The sequence below is a fragment of the Ambystoma mexicanum genome, chromosome 5p (assembly GCF_040938575.1).
Source record: "Ambystoma mexicanum isolate Mex_15411 chromosome 5p, UKY_AmexF1_1, whole genome shotgun sequence".
NCBI lineage: Eukaryota > Metazoa > Chordata > Amphibia > Caudata > Ambystomatidae > Ambystoma > Ambystoma mexicanum.
In genome coordinates this window covers 758,734,653-758,756,158 of record NC_090930.1, presented here as the reverse complement: position 1 = coordinate 758,756,158, position 21,506 = coordinate 758,734,653, and the positions used below count along the sequence as shown (strand labels likewise).

Genomic DNA, 21,506 nt, shown 5'->3' with positions numbered 1-21,506 from the left:
AGCCAAAGCTCTAGGATGGCAGGGAGTAAAGTCCCTGACCTTGGGCGCCTGTCTCCTATGTGGTCTGATCTTCCTCAAGTCCAACGACTGTCCCAGGGAAGCCCCGGCAGGGTCACCAACCCTCCCTGAAGGGAAAAGCAGTAACGCAACCGGGCCAGAGCTCCAGGACGGTCAGGGGTGATGCACCCAGTCTTGGGCACCTGTCTCCCATGTGGGTAGACCATCCCCAAGCCCAGCAGCGGTCCCTGGGAGACCTTGCAAGGTTACCATCCATCCCCAGAGATAAAGGCTGTAACACGGCACGCTAAGAGCTCCAGAACGGCTCGGGGTGCTGCTCCCGGCCTTGGGTGCCTGTCTCGAATGTGGCTCGACCATCCATAAGTCAACCACTGTCTTAGGGAGCACCGGCAGGGTCCCCATCACTCCCCTGAGGGAAAAGCCGACTGGCCTCGTCAAGGATTGAGTCTCCCCTTTCGAACGAGCACTCCCCCATGCAAATCGGGCAGAAAATGCGTGCGCAGCACAAATAAACGTGTTTGCTATATTTAATGGCTTCAGCATGTAAATAGCATTTCCTGATGTCGGCCCACGTAGTGTGGTCTGACGTAATCGCGGCCACCCCTAGGCACGGAAGGGGAAGTCCTCTTCACTGCCTGGGGGTAGGGGAGATGGGAGCTGCAACAAGGGAAATGATCTGCTCCTCTATGCCCCCAAAGGTAAGTGCTAAAAAGGACAAGATATCTTGTCCTCCGCACTGTAAACTTAGTGCTGAGGATGAGATACCTCGTCCTTAGCACTTAAGGGGTTATGGGTCTTCTATTTGAGATTCCTTCCGAGCTTCTGACCACTGTAACAGATGCCTCTACAGGGATCCGGAACATATCTTCACCAAATGTCTACTCAAGGAATTTGGACTAACCAAGAAGAGGCAGTTGCATACCAGCCTCTAAGATCTAAATGCAATAAAGCTTTAATCTGCTCCCAAATTCATCAAGAGTGCCCTGAAAAGAACAGACAATACAACAGCAACGTTTTATGTAAAAAAGCAAGGTGGGGGGGGGGGGGGGGTACACATTCCTAATTACTTTCCAAGATAGCACAGCAGATTTAGAATTGGTGCCTATCCAAGCACAGCATGTTCCAGTAGTGGACAATTGCCTGGCAGAACGCTTAAGCAGAAATGTGGTATTGGAACAATAGTGGGAGCTCAACATAAGAGCTCAACCAATTTTCTGCAAACTGGGGTACCCCAAATAGATCTCTATTTGCAACAAATACAAACTTAAAATGCCCCACCATCGGTTTCTGGTACCCAGAAAAGGAATCCTGTGGATAAATTGATCAGGGATATTTGCATACGCTGCCCCCTCTCCAAGCTACAGAAATAGTGCAGAGACTACAACACATGAGCACAACGCTCATTTTAATTTCAATAACTTGGGGGAGAAAGTTGATATTTGTATATGCTACATATGGCTGTTCAGCCTCCAATCAGACCGACACAAATGCATGCGTTGGTAATACAGCAGTATCAGCACATTTATTATCGAAACTCACACAGTAAGCTTAGCAGCTTGGCTCCTGAGTTCAAAGAATTTTGGTTGTGTTTTTAGTGGCCATTCCTTCAGTATGAAGGGCTATTGTTATAAGCTCTCTTAGTAGGGGAAGCCTTTGTAATTATACACAAGAATAATGTTGTGTTTATCTAAATGTCGTGGCAAGCAGTATATTGAATTCCCGGAAATATTTCAAAGCCCAAATCTAGAGCTGAAGTTTTTCCACTTACTTAGATGTAAGAAGGGCTGTGATTTTCTTCATGGACAGAACAGTACAAAGCTGTAAAAACTCAGTTTGTCATGTCTTTTGCAGAAGGACTAAAAAAAAAGCTACGCTGTCCGTAAACAAGGGTTGCTAGGTGGATTGTCGGAGGCATTTCAGAGTATTACATTTCAGTACACAAACCCTAATAGCAACCCACACTCCACAAAACTCTAAGGTGCCACACTTGCAGCTCTATCTATTGTCCAGCTAGACTGTATTTGCAAGGCGCTAACATGGAGCACAGTGCTTTTTTGCGCAGATTCCTCAATGGCCTAAAGGTGGGACAAGCTGTGCTCAGAAATCCGATTTCTGACACACACACGCACTCACACACACACACACACACACACACACACTCTCACACACTCTCACACACTCTCACACACTCTCACACACTCTCACACACTCTCACACACTCTCACACACTCTCACACACTCTCACACACTCTCACACACTCTCACACACTCTCACACACTCTCACACACTCTCACACACTCTCACACACTCTCACACACTCTCACACACTCTCACACACTCACTCACACACTCGACTTTGGCACTGAGGAGCATTGTGGGAGCCTATACACGTAGGAGAGGGATGAAAGGAATGCCCCTGCCAGAGCTTACTTTTACTTTCGCGAGAAAACTGGTAGTACCCAAGAACAACCACTAGTTTGTGGAAAATACAGAGCATGTGATTCTACACACAGATATGTTAGGCAATAATTGAGGTAGTAACACTGGGGGAGACTACACCAGCCTTGTCCTCTTGGTATTAGGTAACCCACCTATTGGTATAGGTCTGCACTACACAAGTTGGTAGTGTGACTGAGCAGCCAGACTTATCTCAAGAGGGGTAAATGGGAGCTCTAGCATTGAAATTCACCAATACAAGTATCCAAATAACACTTACACACAAGGTTTTCTAGTAAAATCATTATTTATTTATTTAAGTCAGTTTTAAATAAGCATTCTTTGAAAAGGGCAATGTTCAACAATAAAAATACCCTTCAATATACTTTCGCAGAATCAAGGCAAAACAAGTAGATACACTTTAGAGATGCTTCATACGCACTTCCTGCACCCTATTGTGACTTCACTAGCTAGGACAGTAATGGCATTTATATATCACTTTTGCACTTCGTAAATTCTGAGGTTGGTAGAAAGGAAAGGTTAAAGGAAGGAAAAAGGTTAAACAGGTTCTCGGAGCATGTGAGCACTTTTCGAACACCCTATGAAGTCTAGATAAAAACCTTTCCCAGCAATATTAGTTAAAAACCAATTTATCACCTATGAGGGACAGTAAGAATCAGTCAGTGGACTAGAAGAGTCTGGGGGGAGCCAGGACAGCCAACGTCAATTGGAGTCAAGTCTATGGAGCTGAGGCACTTCTTAGATAACAAAAAGTCTTGCACAAAGTTTAGAGCGTTTGTTGTAGAAAATCCTGGTTGGGTCACAAGCTGTTACACTTGGGGAAAGTTCGAGCTGAAATCAACTCTAGAAAAGCAGCTGCTGCAAGTCTCAAGTGTGAAGAGCAGACTGAGGTAAGTACCCCAAAGTCAGAACTGTACATTTGGTTAGAAGGTAATCCAGCTGGCCTCTTTCTGGTTGCAGTGATGCATAGCCTATGTTCCTGGGTCTCAGTCGTGGGGACAAGAGGGAGGACGTCTGGAGGACTCCTGCACAGCAGTACAAAGGTTGACGGCAGCTACAGTCTCTTTCCAGATCAGCAGCACTTTGCGGTTTTAGCCCTCGGTAAACAGAACCACTGCGGATCATGGACAACGGTTGGGCTTCCTTCACTCCTTGAGTCCAGCACTCTGGTGTGGGGGACTCGAGCTTGGGTCGTCCTGCTTTGGGAGGGTCCTCAAGAGACTCCTGGAGTTTTTGCCCGGCTTACAGACGTTGCACTCGACTGCGGATATCTCGACCCCTGGCACTCGGTTCCAGCAGCAGCAAAGTAGTACAGCCAGTTCGGGAAGGTCTTCCAGCAAAGCTCTGCTCTGGGTTGGTTGGTCCCACTAACCCAAGGGAAGAAATTGTCCTTTCCGGTCCAAGAAACCTTGCCTTTTAAGCAGGTTTCTTCCATTCATGCACAGCCTAGCTGTCACTCACACAGCAGGGTGGCTGTCCTATAAGGACAGCCAGCCATCCAATCAGGACTGGGTGCGTTCAGGTTTCCCTGGAGACTTAAGGACAAAGGAGTTTCGGACACCTCCCTCACTTCCTGTCCTTGCAGACAAACTGGAGCCAGAGGCAGGTTTCAGTACTGAAGCCTGCTAAAGGCAAAACGAACAAAGGGGTTAAACGTGGTTTGACACGCAGATTAAAATCCAAGAAAGACCTCACAAACAAGAAATGGCCAAAAGGAAGACTGGTGCCATTTTGACAAAATGGTCACCCATGGGTGATATACTGCAGCTGAGGATTCATCCTGTGGTAGAAAAGCACAATGGTAGAAAAATGAAACCACTGCCACCAGCCATTTAAGGTAGTGAGGGTAACCTACATGTTTTTGTACATGTGTAAGTAGGAAAAGGAGCTACTAAGTAACCCCCCAGCACTCCACATGAGATGGGGTGTGCTGGACCCACAAAGGGAAAAGGTAACTGTAGTTCACCCCAGAAAAGCTATTTAAACCTAATGAGAAATCTAAAGGCTTTCTCTGTGACACTGTACTGAAGGTGCTTTGTGTCAACATTCAAAATGTAGATGCCTATGTAGTTTGTCAGACTCCAGAAACAAAGGAAATCATATTCCAAATCAGATCAAAACACGAGAGTGATAAAACGGGCTCACTCACTCCAAGGTTAAAATGATGTCCTAAAGTCCAGCAAACAACTGGGGGTCTGTAAGGTTGAAGGGAATTAGCACAGAAATGAGAATTCTCCCTAACCAAGATACAAGTACCAGAAAACGATTACTTGGTAAGTAACATTCATCAGTCATAAATGCATGTGTGTATATGTATTGTGACAAATCCAGGGAATACATCCCCTGCCCCGAAAGGGGGAGCCACCACCTTTGTAACTAGAGAGGTAAGCCTGTTATGCTTAACACCCTCTAGGGTACAGAGCAAGCAGGAACTCATTGAGGGTGCCCTGCCAGTCCCACTTGAGGACAGGCAATCCGTAGAGAGAGATTTGTATTATCCTCCTTTGTCTCCAGAATCCCATGTTTGTTGGCTAAATGGGGATTGACAAATTTAATTTGTTCTCCAGGCATGCATTTAGGGGTGGGATGACTTGTGACCCTCTGCAGGCACTATGGGCAAGTCAACGAAGAGAACCAGTCTTAAACCCCCTTACCTCCCCACTACAGTAAGTGGGAAGAGCCCATAGACGACGTTCTAAGACCAGAGAGAAGTCTACAGAGCCACACGGAAAGCCTTCCTGGGAGTTATCACCCAGCGTAAGAAGAACTCACCATAAAAGGTGTTTGAGACCTTGGTCGACCCTTGCTGAGCCCCGTCTGAGCTGCACCAAAGAAGCCCGTCCCATGCAGGCATCCCAGTTAGGAATGTTGGAGTTTCCAGAGTGTTGGGAGATGTAGAGCCACCATCAGGAAGCCACTGGACACTGGTGAGGAAGGGAGCAGCAGATACCACGCACATCAGAAGATGACTAGAAGACCCACTACCTCCACATCAGACCCGGCCGCGAGACTGAAAAAGGTATGAGGTTGCTCAGGGTAATTGGGAGATGAGTGGTGCAAGTGAAGCAGACCCCGAGAGCGGGCGAGAAAGAGACAACCCTAAGAAGGGGTGAAAGCGAATGGACCCCAAAGTTCGTTGAAAAACCAACCTCGAGACAGGATTAGACGGGTGTGACCCCTGGAAGGGGTTAAAACAAACTGAGAACCTGCCAAATACATAACCCTGGTGATGACCTATGATCTGATTTATCAATCCTAAAGTTATCAAACAACTGAACCTCGATCTGGTACCAGGTATACGACAGAAGTAAAAACCAGGAAAATCAAAAAGAGCGAAAAAAAAAACTTAACTAACTAGAACATTTTTCTCAACACAGGGTGGGGTGAAAGAGACAATTGTGTGAAATGGACATTGCGTCCGGGGAGACCTTTTTGAAATAGGCTGTCAGAAGCCAACCACCACTTAATCGTTGGGGCGAGAAGCCATTGCTTTGTTTTGTTATATTATTTCTTTTCTGTATTATTGTCACGACCCTCACCCAAAACCGCCTCTGGCAAACCCATTGGCCAGGTGGAGTCAGGACTCGGGCCTCTAGAGCCTGGCATCCTCTTCAAAAGCCCTCATGGGGCCAGTCCTGGCGCCTACGGCGCCAGGCTCATACTCCATGAAAAACAATGTGCTTGGGAACTACTTTGTTGTATTGTCAGCCAACATGGAGGCAGCCACATAGCTTGGTTCCTAAGAACAAAGCTATGCGGTCTAGTGTTTTGGTGTGGTAGCCTAGGGACTACTTTACCTGGGCTATTTTGTTGGGGCTATTTAAACCACACCCGAGCAAGACAACATGCTTCGCGTTACTTTGCAGCTTGCAACGTGATGCTCACCGTGTCCAGATATTCCCTCGGAGAAGCAGAACCTGCAAGGAGATGAAAGGAACATCATTAGCAGCAGCATCCTACCTGCAGTCTTCATTTTTAAACACTCGCATCTACTGAGAACAGCTTCCTCGAATCTGCACGCCTCCCGGACAGAACTACCTGAAAGAGGAAGATAAAGGCAACATTAAAGAAAGCAGTAGAGACATTTACAAATTAAGAACTGCTCAAAAGGCTTGCCTGGCTGGTCGCCTCTCAGCTGGCACCACTCCGGACATTTCACTCGCGCTGAAGAACACTGCGACCTACAAGGAAGGAAAACACAGGCTAGCAAAGGAAAGACTTTGCAGCGCTGCGCATAGCGCTTACTTACCGCATCATAGCGCTCTTAATGCGCCATCATTTACCAGCGGGACTCAACCAAGCCAGTTCGCCGCGCTGAAGCTCCGCACACCTAAGGGAGAAAAAAAGAGAAATTTTAAACAAAGAAAGGCATGCAGGATAGCAACAAAACTAAAGAACAGCAATAAGACCTACCTGAACAATATCAAACGGGCTGGCGTCAGTGAAGTAACTGGACCGCACTCGCCCATGAAAGACAACGTGCCCCTGCAAAGAAGGCAGGACGGAGAGCACGCCTAATTCTACCACAAGGTGAGGAGAGGGCGCCAGAGGGACTGAAATCATACGGGGGTGGAGGGAGGATACTTAACCCAGTCGGTCAGTCTTGAATACAGTCCTCCTGTATTTTCAGGCAGAACCTTCCCCGCAGACCACATCAGGGCAACGCTGAGAAGCATACCAGCGAGTAACCCGGCTGGGTGGCGTCCCTGTGGATACCACGTGAGCGTAACAATTATTGGCAGTTATAGGAGTTAGGGTAGTTTGGTTCTGGATGATGGGCAAGTCTTAAGTTTCTTGACATCCTGACAATCACCATTTTGACATAGATTTTTCATTAGGATAGAGCATAGACAGTTTTGGTCAGAGAGGAGTCTCCTAATTTGGACTTATTATGGTACATGTGTGTACAGATATGTATGTATCTATGTATTTATATTTCAGTGGTTTGTGAATCTGCTTAAATAGGTTTACTGAGTATTTCATCTTGTTTTTCTATTTTGAACAAACCCATGTGGACAGGGCATGCCTATCATTCTACCCCATGATCCTTCTTTTTTCGTGTGATGTATACGGTGCCCAGGACTTTGAGAAGCTGTGAAAATATTTATCTTCATTCAATGCTGCTACATCCATAGAAAGGGGATTTCAGTCAATCGCTACCTGAAGTAATCAAAGCCGTTGAAGACTCACAACCAACATCTCACTACAGGCATACAGAAGAGTGGGGGACATTTAACTTCTTTGTTCGAAAATGCCTCTCTTCGCTTCCTTTTTTGTATACTCGGTTATGCTCAATTCCCGACCTCTAATTGGAGAACACCCCTTTTAAATTTTCTGTGACGTAACATCAAATTCCCTTGGATAGACATTCACAAGGTGTGCATCAGTTGTCTTCCAAATGATTGCGTCAAAGACCACTGCCAGACATGTCAGAAATCTAAACCAAAGGGTATCGGGTAATATCGCCATATGTATGGTCGCCGTAAATAATATCGCCGGGAAAATGTTGTGGCGAAATTATTTGCGTGACCATATATATGGGGACAGGGCAAAAAAAAAAAATTAAAAAATAGATAAATAAATAAAAATTGGGGGTTGCGGGGGTGCCCCCCGCATGTTCCATGCAATAATGTCGCCACAAAAACCATCAATTTTTCGGCAATATTTTTGCATGGTGAGATTTTTGTGGCGACATTATTACATGGAACCGACTAGCACCACATTTAGGCTCTCGATGTCAAAGAATCAGTGGGCGATATAGACCCCCAAAAAGAACCCCATGTTCAGGTGCCAGCAGGCAAGGCCTCACAGCTGGCCTCCACCTCCTAAGGCTCAATGTTTCACAGAGTAATGGACACATCACCTGATGACAGAGGCGCTGCACACTCACGCCATCCACATCGCAACAACATTTGAGCAGTCGATACAAGAGCTTTGTGGGCTTGACCTACATTCCGAAACACAAGGAGTCGAGCAAAGCACATGCTTTGAGCGTGTTAAGCACCAAGACTGGTAAACAAAAGTGCACCCGTGCTCAAAACAAAAATGGGGAGTTGCATAAAGGGAACTGTAAAATAGACCATGCCTACACCCATCCAGTGAGCAGCACGGCTAGATAAAGAATTTTACACTGAAGCAGGTCCAAAACTCTTCTCCTCTATGCAGCATGAAGGGCTTAGTCAACATTTCGAAGTCTGAGGAGGACTGGGACAAGGGAATGGTGGAGGTATCCATCTTCTTGAGGTGAACACAACACGTCAGGCCAAGGCCTCTATTCAGAATGTCTCTTGCTTCAGGTTCAAACTCCTCTACCCTGAAAGGAGTGGTCTTTGGACACCGTATGGTACGATGGTGCTATCCATGGTTGAATGAGAACATAGGGGGCCAAAACGATGATTAGCGCTGCAACATGTTCAACAACATGTGGAAACCTAAAATAATAAGTCAGTAAGTGACGCATATTCAGAGTTGCAAGGCCATGATCATGACCCAAGAGATATGGGGGGATGATTATACACCGTACAGGGATGATAAAATTGACCCAGATGGCTATGTAACGGTCACACCAGATGAGGAAGATCCTCCAGTTAACTCCTCACAAACCATGGATTTTTACCAATATACATCATTAATAAAGAGAGTGGCTGAACATTCTGGCATAAAGGTTCAACAATCTGACAAAGATACAGATTTTATAGAGCAGGGTTCTGAATCCTGTGGCTTTCCAGATTTATTGGTCTAGAACTCACCATTGACTATGCTGGATAAAGCTGATGGGAGTTGTAGTCCAAAACATCTGGCGAGCCAAAGGTTGCAGATCCTTTTTATAGAGGATATTTTAGTAGATAAAGTACAAATATCCCACTGCGAAAGCAGTGTACCTATGTATAGATAACAAACATAGGCCAGCTCTTATGGACGCAATGTATATTAGAGGTCAGCAAATGCCAGACTCACTAGTTGTATTTACTGCCACGAAAAGGGAAGATAGTGTGGCCTCCTGATAAGTAGAGTAGACGGATATACTAATTTGGCTGTATTGTGGCAACATCAGCGGCTTTTAATGTATGTTGAGCCAATGCCACTGTGCTTCTGGGCAGATTTAACAGTTCCCAATGGGATGATATGGAGGCTAAATGTCCTACAAGCGGGGAAGCGAACTGCCAATTCTGCAATCAAATTGTTATGTACATGGTTGATACATTGGGTCGCCAGAGAGCAGATGAAGCAGTTGTAAAATGCCATGCCACCTAAGCAGAACAGGAATTATGGTGGAAACTCAAGCCACCCTCCTTGACAAACTTGTAGAAGAATCAGTCCTTTTTGCAAAGGCAGTTAATGAAGAGCTCAAAAGTGCAAAGAAGTATTCTAGCGCCCTTTAAACTATAGTACAAATTACTGGCAGAAGTTAACAACCAAGGGGTTCAACTGCTATTAGAAGATCCTTTCAAAGCATAGTCGACAGTCCGGCCTAGCCAGACATCAAGTAGCGAGTGGTTCACTTTGCCCCAGTCGCAAACCTTCACATGTGCCTTTGTTACACGAACATCACAGTGGAAAACGAAGAGGAAGAGGACAAAACCCAAGAACGGCATCTTCAACCTCCAAACATTGACTAGAAGTTCTAGGTCTCCTCCCCAGTAGGAGGGAGAATAACATCATTCATCCATGCATGGGAGAGCGGACATATGAAACAAGTGTTAAACACAGTGGCTCGTGCTTATTGCTTGGAGATGGTGGACAAACCATGAAGTCTGCCATTACATAAAAGAATGCCTTAAAATCATCTAAAACTCCTGTAAGAAGTTGGGGCACTGCTGCTGAAAAATGCCATTGAACAAGTTCCATGCTTTCAGGCAAACAGGGATTTCAAGGTACCCCAAAAGACTAGACAAAAAAACTGGTACTTGATCTACATCCAGTAAACAAGGTTGCAAATTGCAGCAATTCAGGGTGACCATCCTTTAGGAGTTAATCCCTCTCCTTAAGGTGGATAATTATATGGTAACATTGGACATGAAAAATGCATGTGTTCATATTTCAATGTTCCCAGGTCACAGAAAATGTCTGATTCAAGATAGGCTCACACCACTAACAATTCAAAGTACTTCCTCTTGTATTCGGACGTCATGTCCCCTTTCCTCCATGCTGTATGGGCATCCCTCGCAAGGGACAGGAGACAGAACCTTTTTCACCAGAAAAATCTTCTTCCCCTTTAAATTTAGTGGCGTGTGGGGGCACAGCCCTGGGAGCATGCCCTCGCCTGACTGTGCCCACCGGCGTCACTACCCAGTCCCCTTTTCTGCGTCGACGGGAACAGGCCAAATTCACCAGCGCTCCTGGGTTTGGCTTCAGCCATGTAATACCAGGCGCTCTTCCTCGCATATTCTTCTAGCTTTGTTTTTTTTTCTTTTCAATTAGTTACTTTGTCCTCCCACTCCATGCTCCTCCCCGGCACGTGTCGACTTCCGCGTGCTTCAGCAGGTGTCCAGCATGCGAGGGGCTCTTCCCTACATCCGACCCCCATGCCATTTGCCTCTGCTGCCTTGACCACGACTGGGAAGGTTGTTCCGCGTGCGACGCACTGACTCCATGGGCACTGAAGAACAGGCTAGCTAGGTGGAGGGAGCTCTTCCAGAAGTCACCTCCGGAGGACCTAAAGGACTTTGTCAAACATCGCTCAAGGCCGAAGGAAAGGCCTCTATTCTCCATCGCAGCCCGTATAGGCGACTCCTTCCCAAGGAAGTGCCCGAACAGGAGGAACCTTTTGGGTTCTAGGACCAGCACACATACCGAGTGTTAAGCACGATTGTATGCAGTACCCTTTGGGTGCACTACAAGAACCCTGACCTCCTGGCAATAGGAACCCAACCTTTGGTATAAGATTATACTACACAGGTTGGTAGCGTATTGAGCAGCCAGGCTTATCTGAATTTGGGTCAATGTGAGCTGTAGGGGAGTTACACACAGATTCACAGTGACAAGTATTCAAATAAACACACACAAGATTTCTTGAATAAACAATTAATGCATTTATCAGTCATAGTATGCCTTCTTCAGAAGGGAGCAATATAGAAGCAACATACAAATACACTCCAAAACTACACACTCTTTAGTTTTTAAATAAGTAAAGAGACTTTTGGGATGGCCGACAGTCAAAACCTACACCCTCAGGTGACTTTAATAGTTAGGGTGCTGGGGCCATTTATATCTTACTGTTGCATTTAGAATACTTTTAGACATTGGTCAAAGGAAAAGGTTTTTTAGAACAACAAGAGACCACAAATATTCTTAAGCAAGCAAATACTTTTTGATCCCCTAAGCAGAGTCATTCACTATAACAGGTTAAGCCAAAGTCAATGAGCAACAGTCTGAGCTCAAAAGGCTTACCTGGCTTACCTGGCTTACTTCTGGTAGGTAAGTAAGAAAAGTCTTTGCACAATGTTTTAGAAGTCTTTGAAGAAAAGAAGAATCAATGTAGGGACCCAAGCTGTTTAGGCTTGTGAGTAGTAGAAGATGCAAGCAACTCTACAATAAGAGGTAAGTTCTTTCAGACTTTACATTACCTTTGGATTGGAGAAAAAGTGCAGCAGATGACTTCTGTTCCTGTGCAGCTCTGCAGATATCGCTGTGCCTGGGCCTCAGTCATGGGGGCAAGAGGGAGGACTTCTGGGGACTCCTGCACTGCAATGGGACCGTCACCGCTTGCAACCGGCAATCTTCAAACAAGTGGCACTTCGGTGTTTTTTCTTAAGCAAGCAAATACTTTTTGATCCCCTAAGCAGAGTCATTCACTATAACAGGTTAAGCCAAAGTCAATGAGCAACAGTCTGAGCTCAAAAGGCTTACCTGGCTTACTTCTGGTAGGTAAGTAAGAAAAGTCTTTGCACAATGTTTTAGAAGTCTTTGAAGAAAAGAAGAATCAATGTAGGGACCCAAGCTGTTTAGGCTTGTGAGTAGTAGAAGATGCAAGCAACTCTACAATAAGAGGTAAGTTCTTTCAGACTTTACATTACCTTTGGATTGAAGAAAAAGTGCAGCAGATGACTTCTGTTCCTGTGCAGCTCTGCAGATATCGCTGTGCCTGGGCCTCAGTCATGGGGGCAAGAGGGAGGACTTCTGGGGACTCCTGCACTGCAATGGGACCCTCACCGCTTGCAACCGGCAATCTTCAAACAAGTGGCACTTCGGTGTTTCAGCTCCTCGTGACTACCACAAATGGCAACACAGCGGTTTCTGGCTGTCGAGATGGACTTTCCTTGCTTCTGGGGTCCCGCACTCTGTTGATGGGGCTCAGGCTCTGTCAGTCCTGCTTCCTGGGAGTCCGGAGGATCTTCCTGGAGCTCTTGCCCAACTTAAAAGCAGTGCACACAATCTGGTGTTCCTCTCCCTGGCTATTTGGTTTGCAGCAGCAACTCTGTGGAAAGTCAACCAGCTCCGAGAAGATGTCCAGGTGGCATACTTTGGAGTTGATTGATCCCACGAACTCAAGGGGAGAAGTGGTCCTTGCAGGGTCTTCTCTGTCAATACGAATTTGGAGTTTCAGGACAGCAGCAGGGCTTCGCCGGGCAAACCAACAGTCCAGGAGTTGCAGCAGGCGTCCTCTTCAAGTTCTTCTTTGGTTCCTTCGTCCAGGTATCGACTCTGCCTTCCAAGCCAAAGGCCTCGCCTTTTATTCAGTTCTCTCCCAGTCATTCTATCCTAGCTGTCAGTCACCAAGCAGAGTGGCTGTCCTTACCGGACAGTCAGACGGCCAATCACTACAGAGTGCATTTGGGTCTCCTAGGAGACTAAGCACAGGGAGTTGTGGGCACCTCCCTCACTTCCTGCCCCCGCCAGACACCCTGGAGCCAGAGGCGGGCTTCACTCGTGAATCCCGCCAAAGGCAAAGCGAACAAAGGGACCAAACCTGGATTGGCGCGTAGATTTAATCTCAAGAAGGACCTTTCCACAAAGAAATGGCGAAAAAAGAAGACTGGACCATTTTGACATAAATGGCACCCTTGGGTGCTTTACTGCAGCTGCGAATGCAGCCTGCGGTAAATGCACACCACAGTAGTTAAAAGTAAACCACTGCCATCACCCATTCATCGAAGAAAGGGTAACATAAAAATTTTACATGAGAAGCTAGACAAAGGGGATACTAAGTAACCCCTCCAGCACCCTATTGTAAGATAGTGTGTGCCTGGTCTCGAAAGTTACAAATGTAAGTAAAGACAATTTCACTTTACTGCTCTGGGAAACAGTAGTTTATCCCAGAGAAGGTATTTAAACCTTTGGAAAAATCTGGAAGACCTCCCTGTGCCACTGCACTGAAGGTGCTGTGTGACGCAATGTAAAAGATGCCTATGGAGTTTGTCAGGCTCCATAACCAATAGAAACACAGAGTTCAAAAAGCACATTAAAATACATGAGAGAGTGGGGAAAAAAGGGCCCCACTCTCTTCATGTTAAAAATGAAGTTCTCAAAACCCAGCAAAGTTGCTGGGGGTCTCTAAGGTGGAGGGAATTGGCACATTTCTGAGAATTCTCCCCAACACTGAGGCTAGTTCAGCTATCGGCCTCGCAGCTAAGGGGGTCTCCAGATCCTTCCGGTGTCAGTGCTGAGGGAAAGGAAGGTTCTTTTACCGGGGTTACTGCCGAGGGGCAACGCCCTAGTACCGGCATCATACCCGAGGTGGTGCCTTCACTCAGCACTACCGGCAGCTCTGCCAAGAGCAATATGCCTTCCATGTCACGGCCTGTGGTGCGGGATGGGCCTTTTGCCCCAACACCAATCGTCTTGGACGGGGCTGGTTCCAGCGACCCAGGCACCACGACTTCGGCACGTGGCACACAGCTCAACAAAATGGCCACTGCGCCAGACAAAATCGCTGCTCGTCCGATACCCGCTCTTGCGGAGCGGGTGGAGGAAAGAGTCACAAGGTGGGACTGGTGTCAACCAGGTGAGTGGTCTATAGTTTATCCATCAGCAGCGCAGGGCTGGTTTCCCTTGCACCCCAGGCAGAGTGTGCCCCGGCCCCAGTTGCCCTTAGCCACTCGGTCAATATCACCTGCCATCTCTACAGCCTCCGAAGAGAGGTTCTTGGAAAGGTTCCTAGGACTGATGCACACTCCCCAGGTGAGGGCCATCCTCCGGAATGCCATCAGGTACATGCTCCCCCAGTCCATCCCACCGGCACCCATAGTCATTCCTCCTATGGCTCCGGTGCCACAGGCCCCAACGCAGCCACTGCTGCCCCAGCCGACTCCTCCAATTCCGGCTTCCCTGCCTCCCACATTACAGGCGGCTCTACAACAGCCTCCTTAGCAGCCACCGGCTCCGGCATCCACACCGAAGCCCACGGCACCCAGCACACCTCCACCAGTTCCTGACCCTCCGAGCACTCTCATGGACACTGATGAGGAGGAGGACTGCGACACGCTATCTTAAGCCAGGGCTTCCATGAACGCCTGCAGGTTTTGCAGAATATTTGGGCATTCCTCAGCCCGAGGTTGAGCAGCCCGAGGAGGGGGTCTAGGCAGAAGTCCTTGCCCTAAGACCCCCTAGCAGAACAGGGATCCCTATGTAGAAAGACGAAGTTGCCCTTGCTAAGAGGGGGTGGCTTAAGCCGCACTTGGCCCAATCTGTCAATCAGCGCCTCAACGCCAAGTATAGGCAGATGGGCGGGGATACACTCTTGCTTTAGGCGCATCCTCAACCACACTCTTCCGTGATCGCTGCAGCGTTACTCTACTCTAAACCTCAGCTGTCCTCGGCCACCTCATCCTCGACGCTGCTAGGCAAGGAGGAGAAGATCTTAGAGGAGTACGGGAAAAACGTGTACTCTAACGCCTCCTTGCACCTGTGTCAAGTCAACGCTGATGCCATGCTGGCAGTCGTTAACCAAAGGGTCTGGCGGGAAATTGCAGACTTTCTCCCAGAACTTCCGGCACAGAGCCAAGTGTGCTTCAAGGCGGACCTAGGACAAGCCAGGCTGGTAGCACAGGACATCATGGAGTTCACTGTGGCCCACATCGATACCTCTAGCCGTGCAATCTGCATTGTCAGACATGAGAAGGACACCCTGGCTTCGGGCTACTAAGTTTAACCCTGACGTCCAGGAACGCCTATTGGACCTTCTATTTGAGGGTAGTGACCTCTTTCACTCCACAACGGATGAAGAATTAGATAAAAAGAACAGCTTGCAAATCGCAAAGTCTTTATCTGTTCTTACGAAGGCCACACCCAAGTCCTACACCAAGTCCCAGCAACGCTCCGACAAGGGGCGGCCCTTTGGCGGGTTCCGGGTCTTTCAAGAACGAAGGCCCAGGCAACCTAACCGTTCTCTGAGTCGGAGCCGGAGGAAACAACAAAAGGGGATGGGTGACAAGGGCTTTTTCCAATCCCCCCTCCTCCGCAGCAGCCTCGGAGGGAAAGAAGGCATGACACGTCCCTTCGTGTACACGTGTCTCTGGTGGGGGGCAGGCTTGCCTCTCGCGTGCAATTTTGGTGCCAGAATTCTTCCGACCCCTGGATCCTCTCCGTAGTCTCCACAGGGATCCACCTACGGGTACCTTCCTCTCCTACCTCCTCCCCTCCTCTCCCACAGATTGGGACAGCAACTCTGTTGGCAGTGATCTGGTCACTCGTCAAGAGCCAGGCTGTGGAAGAAGTCCCAACCTCCCAGCGAGGCTTGGGCTTTTATTCCAGGATTTTCACCATACAGAAGAACAACCAGGCTGGCCTGAGAGTTGTGTTGGACCTTTCCACCCTCAACCTCTCCCTTCCTCTGCAAAAATTCAAGATGGTTACGCCAGCACTTATTGCGGAAACACTGGACAGGGGAAACTGGATGTGCTCCCTGGATCCGAAGGACGCGTACCTACACGTCCCGTTTTGGCTGCCGCATCGTTCCTTACTGCAGTTCAGGATCATGGGCTGCCATTTCCAATACAAGGTACTACCCCGTGGCCTCAACTCTCAGCCCCCAGGGTGTTTACCAGGTTGATGAATGCAGTGGCAGCCCTCCTCAGGTCCCAGGGCCACCATATCTACCCATACCTGGACTACTGGCTCAGCTGGGCTACATCTCCGGAAGCGGTTCTCCATAACTCCTCCGCACTGATGAATATACTCCACGACCTGTGGGTCACTATCCATCTCAAGAAGTCTCAGCTGCAGCCCACACAGACCATGACCTTCCTGGGCCTCATCTGGGACACTAGCTCCAAGAGAGTCTTTCCCTTGGAGGACAAGATAGCGGGCATCAAGAAAGCCACCTCTCACTTCCTTTCCAGGGCAGTCACCTTGGCCTCGTGGTACCAACATCTATTGGGTATAACGGCAGCAGTCCTGCTGGCCGTACCCCACACAAGGCTCAAGATGAAGCGGTTACAGCTGCACTTCGCAGCCTCATGTAATCAGGAGAGGGGCTCCCAAGCAGAGCCTGTCGACATTCCTCCCTTTCTCCATCCGGACCTCAGGGGGTGGTCCGCGGACTTCAACCTGCGGCAGGGCAAGCCCTTCCAGCAGCTGGCCCCTCAGGTCATTGGTACTATGGACACCTCCCTAGAGGGCTGGGGAGACACTCTGGACCGCCAGAGTCCATGGTGTCTGGACTCAGCAGGAGTCCCACATCAATTGGGTGGATTTGAAGGTCATATGGCTGGCCCTCAAGGCCTTTCTCTTTCTCGTAGAGGGCAAGGAAGTTCTTAGCCAGACTGACAACTTCACCAGCATGTACTATGTCAACAAGCAGGGGGGTACCTCCACTGTGCACTCTAGCCATCAGCATGTGGGAGTGGGCACTGGAGAACTACCTCACCGCCGTCCACCTCCCAGGGGAGTCCAACCTGGAGGCGGACAGGCTCAGCAGACTGGGGGCGGACAATTACGAGTGGCAATTGAATGACCTGGTACTGAAAGATCTTCCTCAAGTGGGGGCATCCCCAAGTGGATTGGTTTGGGACAACTGGAAATGGCAGCAGCAGGGTTCCGGCTCCCTGGGCGACGTATTCCAGATACGGCGGAAAGACAGGACGGCATACGCCTTCCCGCCCACACCCCTGTTCCACAGGGTGTTCTGCAAGATAAAGGAATCTAGTCAACTCAGCATCATTTTGATAGCTCCATGGTGGCTGGTGAGACCGTGGTTCTCCGAGCTACTCAACCCATTAGACAGGCCACCCTTTCACCACCCGCAGGGCCCGGCTCCTCTCCTGGCCCAGCAGGGGGGCAGGGTATCCCACCCCCTCCTCACAAACTAGCCCACGCAGCGTGGTTCCTGAGCAGGTCACGTTGAAGCACTTGAACTTCTCTCAAGCTAACCTAGAGATCATCCAGGGTGCTAGAAGCAAGGCTACTAGGGGCGAATATAGGAGTAAATGGTCTAGATTCTGTCATTGGGCCGACTCTAAGAGGACCCTCTTAGGCGCACCTTGGACGACGTGCTCTCCTTCTCAGCACACCTCACCCACTCCTGCGTACTGGTGGACACATGCTGTACCTATCTGCTAGCCATAGGGGCTTGAGGGAATTCGGAGGAGGCCCTATTCTTCTTTTCCAACCCGGTGGTCAAGCGGCATCTGGCGGGCCTCCACAGACTCTACCCGCCTATAAGGAAACCACACCCTGCATGGGACCTAATGTTGTTATGGGCGCATTGGCGCTCAAACCTTTTGAGCCAATGGCATCCATGAACATCAGCCTGGTCACCATGAAGACGGCTCTAGTCGTGGGCATCACCTCTGCTCGCAGAGTCAGCGAGATTCAGGCTCTGGTGGCATCAGAGCCCTACACCACCTTTCAAAAGGACAAGTTGGTCCTGCGAACGCACCCTGCGTTCCTACCCAAGGGGTCCTCCTGCTTCCATCTCAACGAGGAGCTAGTCTTACCCGTGTTCTTCGCCGATCCCAAGGATGAGCCTCAGAGGGTCCTGCACTGTCTGGATGTCATACGCGCTCTGAAATACTACCTGGACTGGACCAAGGACTTTCGCAAGTCGGACGCCCCGTTTGTCACTTTCGGTGGGTTAAGGCCCGGTTATCAGGCTTCTAAGGCCTCGATAGCAAGGTGGATGGTCGCACCCATCAAGGAGTCTTATAAGGCGAAGCAGAAGCCAGTGCAAGTTAACTTGCATGCCCATGCGTTCAGAGCCAAGGCCACGGCGGTCGCATTCCAACGGCGGTCGCATTCCAACGGCGTGTGCTGTGTCAGGTCATCAGAAGGGCGGCTTACTGGGCCACCCGTTTCACTTTCTGTAAACACTACTGTTTGGACACCCCGTGTAGGTCAGACACGGCTTTCGGGCAGGCGGTTCTAACAAACATGTTTTCTTAAGGAGGGAAAGGGACGGGACACAAGAGTAATTAATAGTTACTCACTGTAGTGACCAACATACTCTTAGTCCCCTTTCCTCCTTACGTCCCACCATCCTCCCCCCTAATTATACTGGTGTCATTAGGCAATTCTGTATATTGTCAATGGTGACTGAGGAGCGGCGCCGGTGGGCGGAGTCAGGAGAGCTCATGCTCTCAGTGCCGCGCCTCTAAATTTGAAAGGGCTGAAGATTCTTCTGGTGAAAAATGTTCCGTCTCCCATACCTCGCGAGGGGCGCTCATACAGTGTGGAGAAAAGGGGACTATGGACTAAGAGTACGTTAGTCACTACAGTGAGCAACTATTAATATATTGCATCCACACCTAATGTGTTCACTAAGGTGCTCGCTGTGGTGAAGGCACGCCTTAGCCATAAGAATATTTCCTTCTACCATTATCTACATGACTGGCTAATAACAGGAGAAACAGGGGCTGCTAGTTTGCAGAATGTTGATAAAACACATACTGTCTAGGCTTTTCAACCAACAAGGCCGAGCAAATCGCATACTATCACAGAGCAAACGATTCTTAAGAGAAATCTTAAACCCAGAATAGGCAATAGCCTATCCTCCACAAGTGTCAGCATTGTTATCCCAAATACCCCATCAACCCGGAGCACAGATAACGGTCTGGAAAGTCATGAAGCTGTTAGGAATGATGCCTTTAAATATTTGCGTTATGCATCTGGCACGTCTGAACATGCGTCCTGTACAAATGTAGTTCCAAGACCAATGTGTTTGGCGGTTGGGACGATCTAGTGGTAGTGTAACAAAAGGTGGTAGATGGGTTGCAGTGGTGTACAGAATCACATGTGCTATAGGGCAGACCTTTCAACAACCCGCCAGTTCAGATAACTATTACTACAGATGCCTCTCAGGTCAACTGGGGAGCTCATTACCAGGAACTTGCTGCCCAGGCCCATTAACAGAACAAAAGGGAACACAACACCTAAGTGTTAGAATTCCTGGCAAGAAAGATAACAGTGCACATTCAGAGTTCAGCTTCAAAGCAATTGTGCTCTGATAAATACATTCAATACCCCCGCCATGTTGTATATAAACAAGCAGGATGGCACACACTGAAGAACTCGGTTGCTACTCGCACTTCAAATTTGGAGAAACATATTCACTCAGGCACAGCACGTGCAAGGGATCACAACTGTTTGGCAGACAGTCAAAGCAGAGTGCTCAGACAGGATCACTGGTGGTCAGTAAACACAAACACAATAAAACCGACTTTTGCAGTGTACGGCTTGCCTTCAGTGTATCCGTTTACAACAGCCCAGTAGGCCAAATTCCCAACCTTCGCATCCAGGCACCCGCAGGATCACACAGGAACACTCTATGGATATATGTGTCATGGATATTTGCTTTCACTCCACACCTCTGACCACCCTATTCCAAATGCACAGGATAATACAGAAACATCTGACAGTAGTTCTTGTTGTTCCAATGTGGCACGAAAAACATGGTACCCCTACCTTATGAAGATGGTGGTTCAACCACCAGTAAAACTCAAGCCACTTCATAACTTACTAACCGCAGCAGGGACAAGTATCTCACCAAAGCTCACACACAGTGGACTTGGTGGCATGGCTCCTGAAGTCATAGAGTTGGCTATTTACAATTGCCTCAAACATGCATGGGTATTTTAAAGGAGGCCTGTAAACCTATTAGCAGACACTGCTTATACAGTAAAGGGAAATGATTAGTCATATGTTCCAAATCTAACAACCCAAAAGACTTTGGCCCAGCAGATATTGATATTGTGACAAATCTGCTGTCCCTTAAGGTCCACCTTCTAGCGCTGGCAGAAAGCACAACGTCGCAGCACAAGGGGTTTATAGTGATAGCATCGAAAAATAAGTGTCGACAAACAAGCATCCAAGAAAAAGCATCGAAACCAAAGCATCGACCATAGAAAATAACTGAACACAATGAAAAATGAAAACATTGATTTTGCTACAAATTTACACGATATGGGGGGGTCCCTACCACCCAACCCTCAAAACCCCCTCTATGTACACACAACTCAGAATATAAAAACCAAAGCTGATGGTTGAAAACAAACTGACAGAGTGTGACAGGAGCAGAAAGCGAAGACCGCTACAAGGAGAATACTAATTCTGTGAGGAAAGCGTGACAGGAAAAAAAAGGTGATAGATTTAAATAATATGAAAAAGGAATGTAAACTATAGGTAATTGAATTTAAAAATTGTATATCGTTTCCCAATTTGAGATACAAAATGTCTGCCACGATAGAGTATGTTAAGTCACAAATGGGCAGAGACCAGTTAATCTATAACACCTACACCTACAATCAGGAAATGGAACGAAAAGAAAAGAAATACTGGAAATGTACGGAATACTACAGTAAAAAATGTATGGGAAGAGCGATTAGAGGGGGAGAAAATAATGAACAGCGGCAAGCACAATCACAATTCTGACAGAACTTCAATACTAATCAAAAAGACACTGAATGAAATAAAAAACAAAGTTGATGAAAACCCAATTGAACCAAGTGGATCAGTAATAGTGGCAGCTCAAATGCCGGAGAATAAGCTACTACGTCGCCTAAACAGAAATAAGCAACTAAAGGAAAACCTACCCATGGTGCCGAGAATATATGATGAAATCATAATTCCAGAGATTTTTAAAACAACTGAAAAAGGA

The 21,506-nt window shown here is 47.9% G+C and overlaps 1 protein-coding gene across 36 annotated transcripts in view; it reads left to right on the top strand.

The window, feature by feature from the left end:
- Nucleotides 1-21,506, top strand: part of CLASP2 (cytoplasmic linker associated protein 2) — a 2,478,243-nt gene that overhangs the window by 1,043,396 nt on the left and 1,413,341 nt on the right. The window lies entirely within an intron of this gene.